Source organism: Ranitomeya imitator, chromosome 1 (genome assembly GCF_032444005.1).
Source record: "Ranitomeya imitator isolate aRanImi1 chromosome 1, aRanImi1.pri, whole genome shotgun sequence".
Classification (NCBI taxonomy): domain Eukaryota; kingdom Metazoa; phylum Chordata; class Amphibia; order Anura; family Dendrobatidae; genus Ranitomeya; species Ranitomeya imitator.
Genome location: NC_091282.1, coordinates 2,008,622 through 2,026,507, shown reverse-complemented (window position 1 = coordinate 2,026,507; position 17,886 = coordinate 2,008,622). Strand labels below are relative to the sequence as shown.

At 56.4% G+C, this 17,886-nt stretch overlaps 2 non-coding genes across 2 annotated transcripts; both read right to left on the bottom strand.

Annotated features, from left to right (window-relative positions):
• Window positions 1-4,025: 4,025 nt before the first annotated feature.
• On the bottom strand, window positions 4,026-4,177 carry LOC138660004 (5.8S ribosomal RNA). The gene has a single exon (XR_011317510.1). It is a non-coding gene; the product is annotated as a 5.8S ribosomal RNA (ribosomal RNA).
• A 12,311-nt stretch (window positions 4,178-16,488) lies between these two features.
• On the bottom strand, window positions 16,489-16,640 carry LOC138660003 (5.8S ribosomal RNA). The gene has a single exon (XR_011317509.1). It is a non-coding gene; the product is annotated as a 5.8S ribosomal RNA (ribosomal RNA).
• Between the last annotated feature and the right edge of the window lie 1,246 nt (window positions 16,641-17,886).

The following is a 17,886-nucleotide window of genomic DNA, read 5'->3' as shown; positions in this document are numbered from 1 at the left end:
GTCGGCCACGTAGAGACACATGAATGTACCTTGTAGTGGAGTTGTACACTTGCTGGCAAGGTGACCGGTTTTATTGCTTGTGTCTCCCCCGCAGGCACCCACGGACACCACTTACATGCCCCGTGTGCCACAGGGTAACCAAATATATATCCACACATCTGAGAAGGGTATGCCTGAGGTCACACGGTGATTCGGAGATAAAAACCGCCATAGCCTCCGCAAAGTATCAACTTCGCTGTATCGCCAACAAGGGGACAACAATCCAATTCAGTGAGCTCAAGCCCCTCCAATCCTTGGAGGAGACTGTAGCCTTCTTAGAAGGTCGCGGCTTTTTGATAGCAAACAAGCCTAGGTTTGAGTCACAAATCACACCACTGACCTGTGAAGGGCCCGCTCAGGTACCAACTGACAATCCGGAGCTCCGCCCAGGCTCCATGCCAGAGCTAGATTGAGATGTGATGGATGTGCCTTTCCTTTTACGGCCGGGAGACAGTCTGGAGGGAGACCCGTGCCCCCCGCCAGAGCTAGATTCAGATGAGATGGATGTGCCTTTCCTTTTACGGCCAGTAGACAGTCGGGAGGGAGACCCATGCCCCACGCCAAAGCTAGATTCGGATGAGATGGATGTGCCTTTCCTTTTACGGCCGGTAGACAGTCGGGAGGGAGACCCGTGCCCTGAGCCTGACCACACAGGGAGCATTTCTGACCGCATAGGCAATGAGGAGGTCATGGATGGCAGCAATTTAAGTATCCAGAAAAGGGAATGGAAAGACAAAAACCGCACGGCTACCAAGGCCGCCGGATTGTACAAGCGTCACTCATTGAATCACCCCATGTTAAAGGGGTTCCACTCGTACCTAACAGTTACCCATGGGGTCCCAAACTGTCAACAGGAGGTATCAAACGTAGCACGGTTTCTATTTTTTGTGAACCCAAAATCTGTAACTCTGGAGTACCTCGTAAAACCAAACCAGGTTAATAATTTTTTTCAACAACTTGGAAAACTCCATCTATCGAGCCAGACCTCCCTCAAAATGTTGAAGCATATACGGAGATTTACCATGTATCAGATGAGGGCTACCAAACTGAGACTAGAGAATCCTCAACTTTATAAGGCATGCGAAGTGTTCATGAATTTTACAACAGACCTTCAGAAATCATTGTACAAGGGAGCCTGCCGAGAGTCTGTAAGTAAAAGGTACACCGTTCAAAAGAGCCAATATTCAGCGCATTGTTACCAAACCTTGGATGTTGGTTAATTGCCTTTATTTTTCCCCACAGGTACGATCTATTGATGAAGCCATCAAAGTCACCCAAGGACTGCCAGATTATACTGGAGGAGGCAAGGCCAACATTTCTAGCTAGCATCGAGGCTGTGACAGATGGCGGATCAGAAGTAGATCGCCGGGAAGTGGTACTGTACCTCGAGGCCCTTCTGATTCTAAAACATCTCCAAAGACCAGGTGTTGTTCGTAACATGACGGTAAGTCGTCGGGCCCTGTGGGTCAGCGGTATTTGCTGAACCGGTTCAATATTTTTCCACCTTTTTTTTTCACATCGTAGGTTTCAGAGTGGAATGAGAGGATCCATCACACGTACCAAGGAAGACGCAAGACAATTGTGGGTGTGAAGACTCACAAGTGCTCCACCTCTCAGGTAGCAACTTTTGTACTTTCAGAGGAAGAGGAATCGGTAAGCTTTTCTCAAAGCCAGGGAACCCAGGCAACCCCACTCATTGTGGGGAGCAAAACACTCTCTTGTCCCCATGTAAAACCTTTTGGAGGGGTGCCCCCAGACTGGAGAGTAACATATATATATTTTTTTTCTTTTTCAGTGGTTCAATGCGTATGCGGAATATGTCAGACCGGTCTTTACCTTTGGCCGAAAGATTATCACAAACTTTTTCGTGACGTGTACCGGGAAGGTCATAAAAAATCCATCCATGAGACTCAGACGATACCATTCAAGGTAAGGTAGCCACAAGTCAAGTGACCCACAGCCATAAGTAGCAACCGGTACTAACAATGTGCTTTCCTCCGTAGCTACAACCTCCCAAACATCACCAGCCACCTTGTACGGCGGATTTGCGAGACATGGACTTTGTCACAATACACAGATTGCGAAAAGCGCTTGTTTGCACGCTACTTGGCACATACAAACGATGTGGCCGAGAGAGTTTACCGGGAGAAGACCCTGACCGATATGTGCCGTGCCCAAGAGCTAGTGTTCAACGCAGGAAATCATGAGGACGCAAAAATTATGTCGCCAGTAATGGCATCAACCAGTGAATTGGATAACGAGGTGGTAGACCTCACGGAAAGTGATACCGAGTCATCCGATTCTACTGAGGAGTATAGTCTCAAGAATATTCGGCTCATCCCAATCAGGAGAACAAAGCCCTTGTGAATATGTCAATTTTTATCTGACATTAATAAAATTATTCAAATGTACATTCATCTTTGCCTCTTTGACTTGCCTCACTTTTCTCCCACTTTGGGGACCCTTTCGGGGTACTCTGCAACATATTGAAGCCCCTCTTGGGTGGGGGGTAAGGGGAAATGTGATTTTTTTTTTTCTCAGAAAATTGCCCAAAATTTTCCAAGTGTCAAGGACTCTTCCAGAAAAGCTTCCCCAGGCTTCTGGAAGTGTCCTCGGTACACCTCCAGCGGTTTCCCCCTGCCTGGAAGTCTGACACATGTCTGAAATTTTCAAAGTGTGAAAGTATGGTTTTTCACCCAAAATTCAACTTTCCGCCCATGAACCACAGACTTCACCCACACTTAGGTCACTGTCTTGGGGTACACCTCCAGTGCTATGTCACGGTCATCACTGTTGTCACAAAAAATTGACTTTTGTTTAGGCCAAGCAATTTGAGGACGGCACGGCAGCCAGCAGCCCGTACGGTACAGGGGTTGATCAGACCCCCGTACGTCCGGTTGTGGTCTCCGTGCCCCGAAGGGGTTCCCGCTTCTCGCCTGCACCAGGCACGGCAGCCAGCAGACCGTACGGTCCAGGGGTGGGTCAGACTCCCGGACGTACGGTTGTGGTCTCCGTGCCCCGAAGGGGTTCCCACTTCTCGCCTGCACCAGGCACGGCAGCCAGCAGACCGTACGGTCCAGGGGTGGATCAGACCCCCGTACGTCCGGTTGTGGTCTCCATGCCCCGAAGGGGTTCCCGCTTCTCGCCTGCACCAGGAACGGCAGCCAGCAGACCGTACGGTCCAGGGGTGGGTCAGACCCCCGTACGTCCGGTTGTGGTCTCCGTGCCCCGAAGGGGTTCTCGCTTCTCGCCTGCGGCAGGCACAGCAGCCAGCAGACCGTACGGTCCAGGGGTGGGTCAGACCCCCGTACGTCCGGTTGTAGTCTCCGTGCCCCGAAGGGGTTCTCGCTTCTCGCCTGCGGCAGGCACAGCAGCCCGTACGGTCCAGGGGTTGATCAGGCCCCTGTACGTCTGCCCGTGGTCTCCGTGAGTCTTTCGCCCCTATACCCAGGGACCACACCTATGGCCATTTAGCTCAGTTGGTTAGAGCGTGGTGCTAATAACACCAAGGTCGTGGGTTCGATCCCCGTACGGGCCAAGCACATCTACAAACGCCCCTATACCCAGATGACCAATTTGCACATCAGGGTCGCTGCGGACCTCCACCAGAGTTTCCTCTGGCTTCGTCCTGCCCAGGCATAGCTCACCATCTTTCGGGTCCTATCGCGCACTCATGCTCCACCTCCCCGACAGAGGCGGGCCGATGGTGCACCCGCCGTGTCAACCCCCCGGAGCGGGCGGCGGGATCCCACCTCGGCCGGAGCGCCCCGGCCTTCACCTTCATTGCGCCACAGGGTTTCACGTCGCAACGGGGGGAGTGACGATGGTAAACCCCATCAGGTGGGCCCAGGGCAGGTGAGTCTGGCCTTGGGGGGACGTAAGGGATAAAGGAGAAGAGACCATCAGGGCACGGAGCCTCAGGCCTCCCTCGTTGTCACCCTTGCGAGGGGACCCCAGCTGCGCCATGGAGGCGATAGATGGAGGGGCAACCCTCAGACAGGCATAGCCCCGGGAGCACCCCGGGGCCGCAAGGTGCGTTCGAAGTGTCGATGATCAATGTGTCCTGCAATTCACACTTAATTCTCGCAGCTAGCTGCGTTCTTCGACGCGCGCGCCGAGTGATCCACCGTTAAGAGTCGCGCTTTCTGGTTTGGGGACACTCGGAGGCGCCCCCCTTTTCACTCTCGTGTCAGCCGGCCGCAAAAGACTGGGATGCTTTGGAGGGTTGTTTTCAAATCTCGGCCCTGTTGCCCGGGCGCTCGGCCTCCCCGTCCCTCCCTCCAGCGGGGAGGAGAACAAAGGAGGGCTCGAGGCTTCTCAACCTACCGCCCAGACCCACATACCCCGGGGAGGGGTGTGTGAGCGCACAGGAGAATGGTACCCGGGACGGCCTTTCGCGTACGCGGGGGGCTTATTATTTTTCCTCGGCAGGCAGCGGCAGGGCAACAATCGTCGGCGCGAGGCCGGGCGTCTTTTTCCTGGGCGACGGAGCGAGAGGGGCTCCCCGCACCCTCCCGACGTCGCCCGCCCGCTGTCCTCACGTGCCCTCACCCTGCGGAGCGCCCTGGCGAAGCAGAAAGAGACCTACCACCGCCCCCATCACGTTCGGTACCCTTCGGGGATTTGGCGGGCGGCTGGCCTCCTGATCTGCACCTCATCGGTATTTTTCACTCGCCCATTAAAGATCCTTCCACAGGTTCATCTAGGGAAACCTTGTTACGACTTTTACTGTCTCTAGATAGTCAAGTTCGATCGTCTTCTCGGCTCTCCACCATGGGTCTTGGCCGAACCCGGCGGGGCCGATCCAAGGACCTCACTAAACCATCCAATCGGTAGTAGCGACGGGCAGTGTGTACAAAGGCCAGGGACTTAATCAATCGAGGGAGAGAAGCCAGATAGGAAGCCCCGCAGCGGGAAGGGCACCCGGAGGAAGGGAAATCCTCCTCGTCGTCCGTGCCAGCAGGTGGGCATCCCGGGGCGTCACCTTGCGGAGGAAAAAAAGGAGCCTGAACGGCGAGTGCAGTGCCACTGGGGAGATCGTGCACGCTGTACGGTGCGAGGCGGCCGATGCGGAGGGTGTCTGGAAAAAAAACCCACCTTGCACGGAGAGGGCGAGGTGACTGGCCTCCGGAGGACGCCACGGCTCCCCTGCCTCGTGACCCACCGCTCCCGGGGCGACACACAGAGTCGCTGCTGGGGAGAGGGGCCAGGGCGGTGGGGGGCCTATGCGGCGCCACCATCTGGCTTAGACCCAGCCTCCCGATCGGAGGGCATCCGTTGTAAAAACCACCCCTTGCGCGGGGAGGGCCGTAGGTGACTGGCCTTCGGAGGACGCCACGGCCGCCCTGCCTCGTGACCCACCGCTCCCGGGGCGACACACAGAGTCGCTGCTGGGGAGAGGGGCCAGGGCGGTGGGGGGCCTATGCGGGGCCTCCGTCTGGCTTAGACCTGCCTCCGCCGAGGGGGGTCCTCGACCCACCGGCGGACGGGCGCGAGGAGTGGGAGAGGGGGGCTGGCCGTCGGGGTCCACCGCGGCTCAGGCGCAGAGCCCGCCAGCGACACGGAGGTCGCGCGGGGGGCGCAGTTGGCCTGGCCGTGTCGGCGTCGCCCTCCGGCGTAGTCCCTCGTCCCGGGCCCTTGCCCGTAACCTCAAAGGAAGCCAACCGAGCGGCGTCTCCCCCCAAAGCCATGCCTCCGCTGTTGAGAACAGAAGAAGCCCGGGGAGTCACCTTGCGGAGAAAAAAATAAAAAAAAAAGGAGCCTGAACGGCGAGTGCAGTGCCGCTGGGGAGATCGTGCACGCTGTACGGTGCGAGGCGGCCGATGCGGAGGGTGTCTGGAAAAAAACCCACCTTGCACGGAGAGGGCGAGGTGACTGGCCTCCGGAGGACACCACGGCTCCCCTGCCTCGTGACCCACCGCTCCCGGGGCGACACACAGAGTCGCTGCTGGGGAGAGGGGCCAGGGCGGTGGGGGGCCTATGCGGCGCCACCATCTGGCTTAGACCCGGCCTCCCGATCGGAGGGCATCTGTTGTAAAAACCACCCCTTGCACGGGGAGGGCCGTAGGTGACTGGCCTTCGGAGGACGCCACGGCCACCCTGCCTCGTGACCCACCGCTCCCGGGGCGACACACAGAGTCGCTGCTGGGGAGAGGGGCCAGGGCGGTGGGGGGCCTATGCGGGGCCTCCGTCTGGCTTAGACCTGCCTCCGCCGCGGGGGGTCCTCGACCCACCGGCGGACGGGCGCGAGGAGTGGGAGAGGGGGGCTGGCCGTCGGGGTCCACCGCGGCTCAGGCGCAGAGCCCGCCAGCGACGCGGAGGTCGCACGGGGGGCGCAGTTGGCCTGGCCGTGTCGGCGTCGCCCTATGGCGTAGTCCCTCGTCCCAGGCTCTTGCCCGTAACCTCAAAGGAGCCCCAACCGAGCGGCGTCTCCCCCCCAAAGCCGTGCCTCCGCTGTTGAGAACAGAAGAAGCCCGGGGCGGCAGTTCGCCGGGTACTCCCCTTCGCCAAAACTCTTTTTGCCCCACTCGTCTCTCCCTTTTCCATCCTCCCTTCTCGCTCTGGGGCGTCCGCTTGGTCTCTCTCTCTCTCTCTCTCGCTCTCTCCCTCTCGCGCTCCCTTCCGAGCCGCCTCGGAGGACGTCGGACGAGCGGGGAAGGCGACGGCGTTCGGCCGGGCACACCACGCGGTGAGAACCCACTCCGCCTGCCTCCTCACGCGTCTGTCGTCCCCCCACTATCGTAGGGGCTCGGGAAAAGACTGGAGAACGCGGAGCTCGGCGGTGGCGTGGAAGCGCCACCCACCGCCGCCGCTCTCGCCGATGCCCACCGCGGAGGCCGCCCATCGGACGCTGGGTGGGGGTCGGCACGGGCCTCCGCGGGCGAGCTGCGCATCTGGAAGTCAAAGGGCCGCCCTCGGAGAAGATCGTTGTGCTACCCCGCGCGGGGAGCGATTCGGACGACGGGCCCCCACGCCGAGGTGGGTGGGCGCCCCGCCATTCGCCCGCGCGGGTCGTCGGACCCCTGCCGTACCACAGTTCGGGTCAAACTCCCCCTCTGCACGGCAGCCACCGTCCTGCGAACGGGAGGCGACTGCCGGCGTGCACGCCCAAGGATGCGTGCCTGAATCCCGGGGGGTAAAAGAGGAAGGAGACCGCCCGCCTTAGACCGACGCGGGCTCCAAAGCCCGGGCCGAGCGAGCGGCACCACCTCCCCACCCGGGAGCGCTGAGCCAAATCGATCGGAGGAAGAGCCGGTGGGGGGCATGGGTGAGAAACCCCACCCGCTGCCATCCTTCCCCTCGGGGAGACGGGGAAGAAACATGCCCGATAGTCCTGGAGGTACCTCTCCGACACGCTACGGGCGCCCTCGAGACGGAATCCGGGTCACAGTGCGATTCTCTCATAGGTCTCCCCGGTGGCGTGGAAGCGGGAGACATCCGACGCAGAGAAACGCCAAGCCTGCTCTGAGGGGACCGAGTCAGGGGGTGCAATCCGCCCTCCTGGAGCCCTCCTCGGGACGAAGACTCCAGATCTGCCTCCCTTCTGACATCCGTCACCCTCGGAGAACCAGAACACGCTTGGGGAGGGTCCGTTCAGGCTCAGGCGACCCGGGAAACGCGTCTCTGACTTGGGGCAGACGACCGGCAAGAGTCCCCCTGGAGCCGCGGAAGCCTGGTGTCGACGCGAGGGCGGACTTCCATGCAAACAGGGGGGTACTCGCCAAACCGCCTACCCGACTTGAGGAACCACGAAAACATCGGAAATCAGTCGGGCCCGAGAGGTACCCCTCTCTCCTATATCCTGCAGCTGGTGTGCAAAAGTGGGTATTTGCATGGCGAAACACCGACCCACACTTTAAGGGAGCGAAGCCGAAAAGTGTCCGACTTCCTGGAGCTGTGCGGCGGATCCGGCGGCCAGAAATTCCTCATTCCGGTTCTATTTTTTTTTTTTTCGATTTTGCGAAATTTGGCGGCCAGGCGGCGTAGCTGGGGCCTGGACTAGCCCGAAACACCTGGAGCCGGCGAGCGGAACGAATTTCCCAACGTTCTGCGGCTCCCGGAAGCCAAAAACGCATCGCCGAAAAATTTCAAAGTCCCAAGGACTCGTTCTTGAAAATCGATCCGGGGGCCATGGAAGTGTCCTCGGTACAGCTTCAGAGCTTTCCCCCCGCCTGGAAGTCTGAAAGTTCTATGTTTGTTCTAAGTGGAAAATCGCGTTTTTTTCAGTGTTCCACCCATCAGACCCAAACTTTGCCCACGCTTAGGTCTCTGTCTCGGGGTGCTTTACAACATATTGACGCCCCTTTAGGGTGGAAGTAGGGGAAAGGGGTCATTTTTCACAAAATCGGAAATTTCTCAAAATATTTCTAAGTGTCAAGGACACTTTTGGAAAATCTTCCCCAGGCTCCTGGAAGCCTCCTCGGTACGCCTACTGCGGTTTCTCCCTGCCTGGAAGTCTGACACTTGTCTGAAATTTTTAGAGTATGAAAATGCGGTTTTTCACCCAAAATTCGACTTTGCGCCCATGACTCGCAAACTTCACCCACATTTGGGCGACTGTCCTGGGGTACCTCACAACATATTGACGCCCCCCTGGCGTGGAAGTAGGGGAAACGTGTCAATTTTCACAAAATCGTGATTTTTTCAAAATATTTCTAAGTGTCAAGGACACTTTTGGATAATCTTCCCCAGGCTCCTGGAAGCCTCCTCGGTACGCCTCCTGCGGTTTCTCCCTGCCTGGAAGTCTGACACTTGTCTGAAATTTTTAGAGTATGAAAATGCGGTTTTTCACCCAAAATTCGACTTTGCGCCCATGACTCGCAAACTTCACCCACATTTGGGCGACTGTCCTGGGGTACCTCACAACATATTGACGCCCCCCTGGCGTGGAAGTAGGGGAAACGTGTCAATTTTCACAAAATCGTGATTTTTTCAAAATATTTCTAAGTGTCAAGGACACTTTTGGATAATCTTCCCCAGGCTCCTGGAAGCCTCCTCGGTACGCCTCCTGCGGTTTCTCCCTGCCTGGAAGTCTGACACTTGTCTGAAATTTTTAGAGTATGAAAATGCGGTTTTTCACCCAAAATTCGACTTTGCGCCCATGACTCGCAAACTTCACCCACATTTGGGCGACTGTCCTGGGGTACCTCACAACATATTGACGCCCCCCTGGCGTGGAAGTAGGGGAAACGTGTCAATTTTCACAAAATCGTGATTTTTTCAAAATATTTCTAAGTGTCAAGGACACTTTTGGATAATCTTCCCCAGGCTCCTGGAAGCCTCCTCGGTACGCCTCCTGCGGTTTCCCCCTGCCTGGAAGTCTGACACTTGTCTGAAATTTTTAGCGCATGAAAACGCGGTTTTTCACCCAAAATTCGACTTTGCGCCCGTGACTCGCAAACTTCACCCACATTTAGGCGACTGTCCTGGGGTACCTCACAACATATTGACGCCCCCCTGGCGTGGAAGTAGGGGAAACGTGTCAATTTTCACAAAATCGTGATTTTCTGAAAATATTTCTAAGTGTCAAGGACACTTTTGGATAATCTTCCCCAGGCTCCTGGAAGCCTCCTCGGTACGCCTCCTGCGGTTTCCCCCTGCCTGGAAGTCTGACACTTGTCTGAAATTTTTAGCGCATGAAAACGCGGTTTTTCACCCAAAATTCGACTTTGCGCCCGTGACTCGCAAACTTCACCCACATTTAGGCGACTGTCCTGGGGTACCTCACAACATATTGACGCCCCCCTGGCGTGGAAGTAGGGGAAACGTGTCAATTTTCACAAAATCGTGATTTTCTGAAAATATTTCTAAGTGTCAAGGACACTTTTGGAAAATCTTCCCCAGGCTCCTGGAAGCCTCCTCGGTACGCCTCCTGCGGTTTCTCCCTGCCTGGAAGTCTGACACTTGTCTGAAATTTTTAGAGTATGAAAACGCGGTTTTTCACCCAAAATTCGACTTTGCGCCCATGACTCGCAAACTTCACCCACATTTGGGCGACTGTCCTGGGGTACCTCACAACATATTGACGCCCCCCTGGCGTGGAAGTAGGGGAAACGTGTCAATTTTCACAAAATCGTGATTTTTTCAAAATATTTCTAAGTGTCAAGGACACTTTTGGATAATCTTCCCCAGGCTCCTGGAAGCCTCCTCGGTACGCCTCCTGCGGTTTCCCCCTGCCTGGAAGTCTGACACTTGTCTGAAATTTTTAGCGCATGAAAACGCTTCGCCGCGGTCATGGCTGTCGCCACCGAAAACGGCAAATGTTTGTTTCGGCCAAGCTGCAAGGATACATCTCGGAACACAAAAACCAAACCGGTGGGGACATCCTACAGAGAAACACCGAGCCTGCTCTAGGGGACAGGGACAGAAGGCCGTTCGCCTTCCGAGAGCCCTCACCTGGGTGAGGACCCAAGATGTGCCCTTCTGACAGTGGTTACCTCCAGAGAACCAGGACCCCCGTGGGAAGGGTCCTGCCAAGCTCGGGTCGCCCAGATTCGCCTCTCTCACTCGGGTCACGCGCCCAGCCAACGTCCGCAGAAGACTTCCGATAAACACCGAGCCTGCTCTGGGGGGACAAAGACAGAAGGGCGTCCGCCTTCCGAGAGCCCTCACCTGGGTGAGGACCCAAGATGTGCCCTTCTGACAGTGATTACCTCCAGAGAACCAGGACCCCCCGTGGGAAGGGTCCTGCCAAGCTCGGGTCACCCAGATTCGCCTCTCTCACTCGGGTCACGCGCCCAGCCAACGTCCGCAGAAGACTTCCGATAAACACCGAGCCTGCTCTGGGGGGACAAAGACAGAAGGGCGTCCGCCTTCCGAGAGCCCTCACCTGGGTGAGGACTCAAGATGTGCCCTTCTGACAGTGATTACCTCCAGAGAACCAGGACCCCCGTGGGAAGGGTCCTGCCAAGCTCGGGTCGCCCAGATTCGCCTCTCTCACTCGGGTCACGCGCCCAGCCAACGTCCGCAGAAGACTTCCGATAAACACCGAGCCTGCTCTGGGGGGACAAAGACAGAAGGGCGTCCGCCTTCCAAGAGCCCTCACCTGGGTGAGGACCCAAGATGTGCCCTTCTGACAGTGATTACCTCCAGAGAACCAGGACCCCCATGGGAAGGGTCCTGCCAAGCTCGGGTCGCCCAGATTCGCCTCTCTCACTCGGGTCACGCGCCCAGCCAACATCCGCAGAAGACTTCCGATAAACACCGAGCCTGCTCTGGGGGGACAAAGACAGAAGGGCGTCCGCCTTCCGAGAGCCCTCACCTGGGTGAGGACCCAAGATGTGCCCTTCTGACAGTGATTACCTCCAGAGAACCAGGACCCCCCGTGGGAAGGGTCCTGCCAAGCTCGGGTCACCCAGATTCGCCTCTCTCACTCGGGTCACGCGCCCAGCCAACGTCCGCAGAAGACTTCCGATAAACACCGAGCCTGCTCTGGGGGGACAAAGACAGAAGGGCGTCCGCCTTCCGAGAGCCCTCACCTGGGTGAGGACTCAAGATGTGCCCTTCTGACAGTGATTACCTCCAGAGAACCAGGACCCCCGTGGGAAGGGTCCTGCCAAGCTCGGGTCACCCAGATTCGCCTCTCTCATTCGGGTCACGCGCCCAGCCAATGTCCACAGCGGATTTCCGACAAATTTTCACTGAAAATTCAACTTTGTGCCCATGAACCAGACACTTTACCCACACTTGGGTCTCTATCTTGGGGTACTTTACAACATATTGACGACCCATGAGGTTGAAGTAGGGAAAATGTGAGATTTTTTTTTTTTTACAAAATCGGGATTGTCTCAAAATTTTTCTAAAAATGTCTAAGGAAGTGTCCTTGACATAACACCTGAGATTTTTCCCTTTCTGAATGTATGACACAACAGGATTCGAACCCGAGACGCCAGCTCGGCAAGGCCGCAGCGCTAACAAGTGAGCCACCGTGCTTTGACTGGGATCGATGGATCCAGTTAGTACCCAATCCGTTACAGATATGACTGATCGACAGCCGTGTAGGTGCCACCCCCTGGGGCTGAGTCATCCCCCGTGATGCCGTATAGGCGATTATGGCAGGTGGATCCGGTCAGGTGCCACCCCTGGGGCTGAGTCATCCCCCGTGATGCCGTATAGGTGATTACAGCAGGTGGATCAGGTGAGGGATATATCATCAACCCTACGGATGTTTAGCGACCGTGGAGGTGCCACCCCCTGGGCTGACTCAACCCCCGTGGTGACCTATATCAGAGTACGGCAAAACACATCCGGTTAATTTCAATCACCTCAGCTGGCGTCTTTCACCTGCGTGGCTGACTCGCGCGGAGGAAAATCATTTGCCACAGTTCAAGACACAGAGAAACACGGCACTTTAATAAACTATTACGAGACGCTCTGTTTGACTGCGGGAAACCCTTCGCAATGGAGCGGTGAGTAGAAGACATTTGTCGGCCACGTAGAGACACATGAATGTACCTTGTAGTGGAGTTGTACACTTGCTGGCAAGGTGACCGGTTTTATTGCTTGTGTCTCCCCCGCAGGCACCCACGGACACCACTTACATGCCCCGTGTGCCACAGGGTAACCAAATATATATCCACACATCTGAGAAGGGTATGCCTGAGGTCACACGGTGATTCGGAGATAAAAACCGCCATAGCCTCCGCAAAGTATCAACTTCGCTGTATCGCCAACAAGGGGACAACAATCCAATTCAGTGAGCTCAAGCCCCTCCAATCCTTGGAGGAGACTGTAGCCTTCTTAGAAGGTCGCGGCTTTTTGATAGCAAACAAGCCTAGGTTTGAGTCACAAATCACACCACTGACCTGTGAAGGGCCCGCTCAGGTACCAACTGACAATCCGGAGCTCCGCCCAGGCTCCATGCCAGAGCTAGATTGAGATGTGATGGATGTGCCTTTCCTTTTACGGCCGGGAGACAGTCTGGAGGGAGACCCGTGCCCCCCGCCAGAGCTAGATTCAGATGAGATGGATGTGCCTTTCCTTTTACGGCCAGTAGACAGTCGGGAGGGAGACCCATGCCCCACGCCAAAGCTAGATTCGGATGAGATGGATGTGCCTTTCCTTTTACGGCCGGTAGACAGTCGGGAGGGAGACCCGTGCCCTGAGCCTGACCACACAGGGAGCATTTCTGACCGCATAGGCAATGAGGAGGTCATGGATGGCAGCAATTTAAGTATCCAGAAAAGGGAATGGAAAGACAAAAACCGCACGGCTACCAAGGCCGCCGGATTGTACAAGCGTCACTCATTGAATCACCCCATGTTAAAGGGGTTCCACTCGTACCTAACAGTTACCCATGGGGTCCCAAACTGTCAACAGGAGGTATCAAACGTAGCACGGTTTCTATTTTTTGTGAACCCAAAATCTGTAACTCTGGAGTACCTCGTAAAACCAAACCAGGTTAATAATTTTTTTCAACAACTTGGAAAACTCCATCTATCGAGCCAGACCTCCCTCAAAATGTTGAAGCATATACGGAGATTTACCATGTATCAGATGAGGGCTACCAAACTGAGACTAGAGAATCCTCAACTTTATAAGGCATGCGAAGTGTTCATGAATTTTACAACAGACCTTCAGAAATCATTGTACAAGGGAGCCTGCCGAGAGTCTGTAAGTAAAAGGTACACCGTTCAAAAGCGCCAATATTCAGCGCATTGTTACCAAACCTTGGATGTTGGTTAATTGCCTTTATTTTTCCCCACAGGTACGATCTATTGATGAAGCCATCAAAGTCACCCAAGGACTGCCAGATTATACTGGAGGAGGCAAGGCCAACATTTCTAGCTAGCATCGAGGCTGTGACAGATGGCGGATCAGAAGTAGATCGCCGGGAAGTGGTACTGTACCTCGAGGCCCTTCTGATTCTAAAACATCTCCAAAGACCAGGTGTTGTTCGTAACATGACGGTAAGTCGTCGGGCCCTGTGGGTCAGCGGTATTTGCTGAACCGGTTCAATATTTTTCCACCTTTTTTTTTCACATCGTAGGTTTCAGAGTGGAATGAGAGGATCCATCACACGTACCAAGGAAGACGCAAGACAATTGTGGGTGTGAAGACTCACAAGTGCTCCACCTCTCAGGTAGCAACTTTTGTACTTTCAGAGGAAGAGGAATCGGTAAGCTTTTCTCAAAGCCAGGGAACCCAGGCAACCCCACTCATTGTGGGGAGCAAAACACTCTCTTGTCCCCATGTAAAACCTTTTGGAGGGGTGCCCCCAGACTGGAGAGTAACATATATATATTTTTTTTCTTTTTCAGTGGTTCAATGCGTATGCGGAATATGTCAGACCGGTCTTTACCTTTGGCCGAAAGATTATCACAAACTTTTTCGTGACGTGTACCGGGAAGGTCATAAAAAATCCATCCATGAGACTCAGACGATACCATTCAAGGTAAGGTAGCCACAAGTCAAGTGACCCACAGCCATAAGTAGCAACCGGTACTAACAATGTGCTTTCCTCCGTAGCTACAACCTCCCAAACATCACCAGCCACCTTGTACGGCGGATTTGCGAGACATGGACTTTGTCACAATACACAGATTGCGAAAAGCGCTTGTTTGCACGCTACTTGGCACATACAAACGATGTGGCCGAGAGAGTTTACCGGGAGAAGACCCTGACCGATATGTGCCGTGCCCAAGAGCTAGTGTTCAACGCAGGAAATCATGAGGACGCAAAAATTATGTCGCCAGTAATGGCATCAACCAGTGAATTGGATAACGAGGTGGTAGACCTCACGGAAAGTGATACCGAGTCATCCGATTCTACTGAGGAGTATAGTCTCAAGAATATTCGGCTCATCCCAATCAGGAGAACAAAGCCCTTGTGAATATGTCAATTTTTATCTGACATTAATAAAATTATTCAAATGTACATTCATCTTTGCCTCTTTGACTTGCCTCACTTTTCTCCCACTTTGGGGACCCTTTCGGGGTACTCTGCAACATATTGAAGCCCCTCTTGGGTGGGGGGTAAGGGGAAATGTGATTTTTTTTTTTCTCAGAAAATTGCCCAAAATTTTCCAAGTGTCAAGGACTCTTCCAGAAAAGCTTCCCCAGGCTTCTGGAAGTGTCCTCGGTACACCTCCAGCGGTTTCCCCCTGCCTGGAAGTCTGACACATGTCTGAAATTTTCAAAGTGTGAAAGTATGGTTTTTCACCCAAAATTCAACTTTCCGCCCATGAACCACAGACTTCACCCACACTTAGGTCACTGTCTTGGGGTATACCTCCAGTGCTATGTCACGGTCATCACTGTTGTCACAAAAAATTGACTTTTGTTTAGGCCAAGCAATTTGAGGACGGCACGGCAGCCAGCAGCCCGTACGGTACAGGGGTTGATCAGACCCCCGTACGTCCGGTTGTGGTCTCCGTGCCCCGAAGGGGTTCCCGCTTCTCGCCTGCACCAGGCACGGCAGCCAGCAGACCGTACGGTCCAGGGGTGGGTCAGACTCCCGGACGTACGGTTGTGGTCTCCGTGCCCCGAAGGGGTTCCCACTTCTCGCCTGCACCAGGCACGGCAGCCAGCAGACCGTACGGTCCAGGGGTGGATCAGACCCCCGTACGTCCGGTTGTGGTCTCCATGCCCCGAAGGGGTTCCCGCTTCTCGCCTGCACCAGGAACGGCAGCCAGCAGACCGTACGGTCCAGGGGTGGGTCAGACCCCCGTACGTCCGGTTGTGGTCTCCGTGCCCCGAAGGGGTTCTCGCTTCTCGCCTGCGGCAGGCACAGCAGCCAGCAGACCGTACGGTCCAGGGGTGGGTCAGACCCCCGTACGTCCGGTTGTAGTCTCCGTGCCCCGAAGGGGTTCTCGCTTCTCGCCTGCGGCAGGCACAGCAGCCCGTACGGTCCAGGGGTTGATCAGGCCCCTGTACGTCTGCCCGTGGTCTCCGTGAGTCTTTCGCCCCTATACCCAGGGACCACACCTATGGCCATTTAGCTCAGTTGGTTAGAGCGTGGTGCTAATAACACCAAGGTCGTGGGTTCGATCCCCGTACGGGCCAAGCACATCTACAAACGCCCCTATACCCAGATGACCAATTTGCACATCAGGGTCGCTGCGGACCTCCACCAGAGTTTCCTCTGGCTTCGTCCTGCCCAGGCATAGCTCACCATCTTTCGGGTCCTATCGCGCACTCATGCTCCACCTCCCCGACAGAGGCGGGCCGATGGTGCACCCGCCGTGTCAACCCCCCGGAGCGGGCGGCGGGATCCCACCTCGGCCGGAGCGCCCCGGCCTTCACCTTCATTGCGCCACAGGGTTTCACGTCGCAACGGGGGGAGTGACGATGGTAAACCCCATCAGGTGGGCCCAGGGCAGGTGAGTCTGGCCTTGGGGGGACGTAAGGGATAAAGGAGAAGAGACCATCAGGGCACGGAGCCTCAGGCCTCCCTCGTTGTCACCCTTGCGAGGGGACCCCAGCTGCGCCATGGAGGCGATAGATGGAGGGGCAACCCTCAGACAGGCATAGCCCCGGGAGCACCCCGGGGCCGCAAGGTGCGTTCGAAGTGTCGATGATCAATGTGTCCTGCAATTCACACTTAATTCTCGCAGCTAGCTGCGTTCTTCGACGCGCGCGCCGAGTGATCCACCGTTAAGAGTCGCGCTTTCTGGTTTGGGGACACTCGGAGGCGCCCCCCTTTTCACTCTCGTGTCAGCCGGCCGCAAAAGACTGGGATGCTTTGGAGGGTTGTTTTCAAATCTCGGCCCTGTTGCCCGGGCGCTCGGCCTCCCCGTCCCTCCCTCCAGCGGGGAGGAGAACAAAGGAGGGCTCGAGGCTTCTCAACCTACCGCCCAGACCCACATACCCCGGGGAGGGGTGTGTGAGCGCACAGGAGAATGGTACCCGGGACGGCCTTTCGCGTACGCGGGGGGCTTCTTATTTTTCCTCGGCAGGCAGCGGCAGGGCAACAATCGTCGGCGCGAGGCCGGGCGTCTTTTTCCTGGGCGACGGAGCGAGAGGGGCTCCCCGCACCCTCCCGACGTCGCCCGCCCGCTGTCCTCACGTGCCCTCACCGTCCCCACCCTGCGGAGCGCCCTGGCGAAGCAGAAAGAGACCTACCACCGCCCCCATCACGTTCGGTACCCTTCGGGGATTTGGCGGGCGGCTGGCCTCCTGATCTGCACCTCATCGGTATTTTTCACTCGCCCATTAAAGATCCTTCCACAGGTTCATCTAGGGAAACCTTGTTACGACTTTTACTGTCTCTAGATAGTCAAGTTCGATCGTCTTCTCGGCTCTCCACCATGGGTCTTGGCCGAACCCGGCGGGGCCGATCCAAGGACCTCACTAAACCATCCAATCGGTAGTAGCGACGGGCAGTGTGTACAAAGGCCAGGGACTTAATCAATCGAGGGAGAGAAGCCAGATAGGAAGCCCCGCAGCGGGAAGGGCACCCGGAGGAAGGGAAATCCTCCTCGTCGTCCGTGCCAGCAGGTGGGCATCCCGGGGCGTCACCTTGCGGAGGAAAAAAAGGAGCCTGAACGGCGAGTGCAGTGCCACTGGGGAGATCGTGCACACTGTACGGTGCGAGGCGGCCGATGCGGAGGGTGTCTGGAAAAAAAACCCACCTTGCACGGAGAGGGCGAGGTGACTGGCCTCCGGAGGACGCCACGGCTCCCCTGCCTCGTGACCCACCGCTCCCGGGGCGACACACAGAGTCGCTGCTGGGGAGAGGGGCCAGGGCGGTGGGGGGCCTATGCGGCGCCACCATCTGGCTTAGACCCGGCCTCCCGATCGGAGGGCATCCGTTGTAAAAACCACCCCTTGCGCGGGGAGGGCCGTAGGTGACTGGCCTTCGGAGGACGCCACGGCCGCCCTGCCTCGTGACCCACCGCTCCCGGGGCGA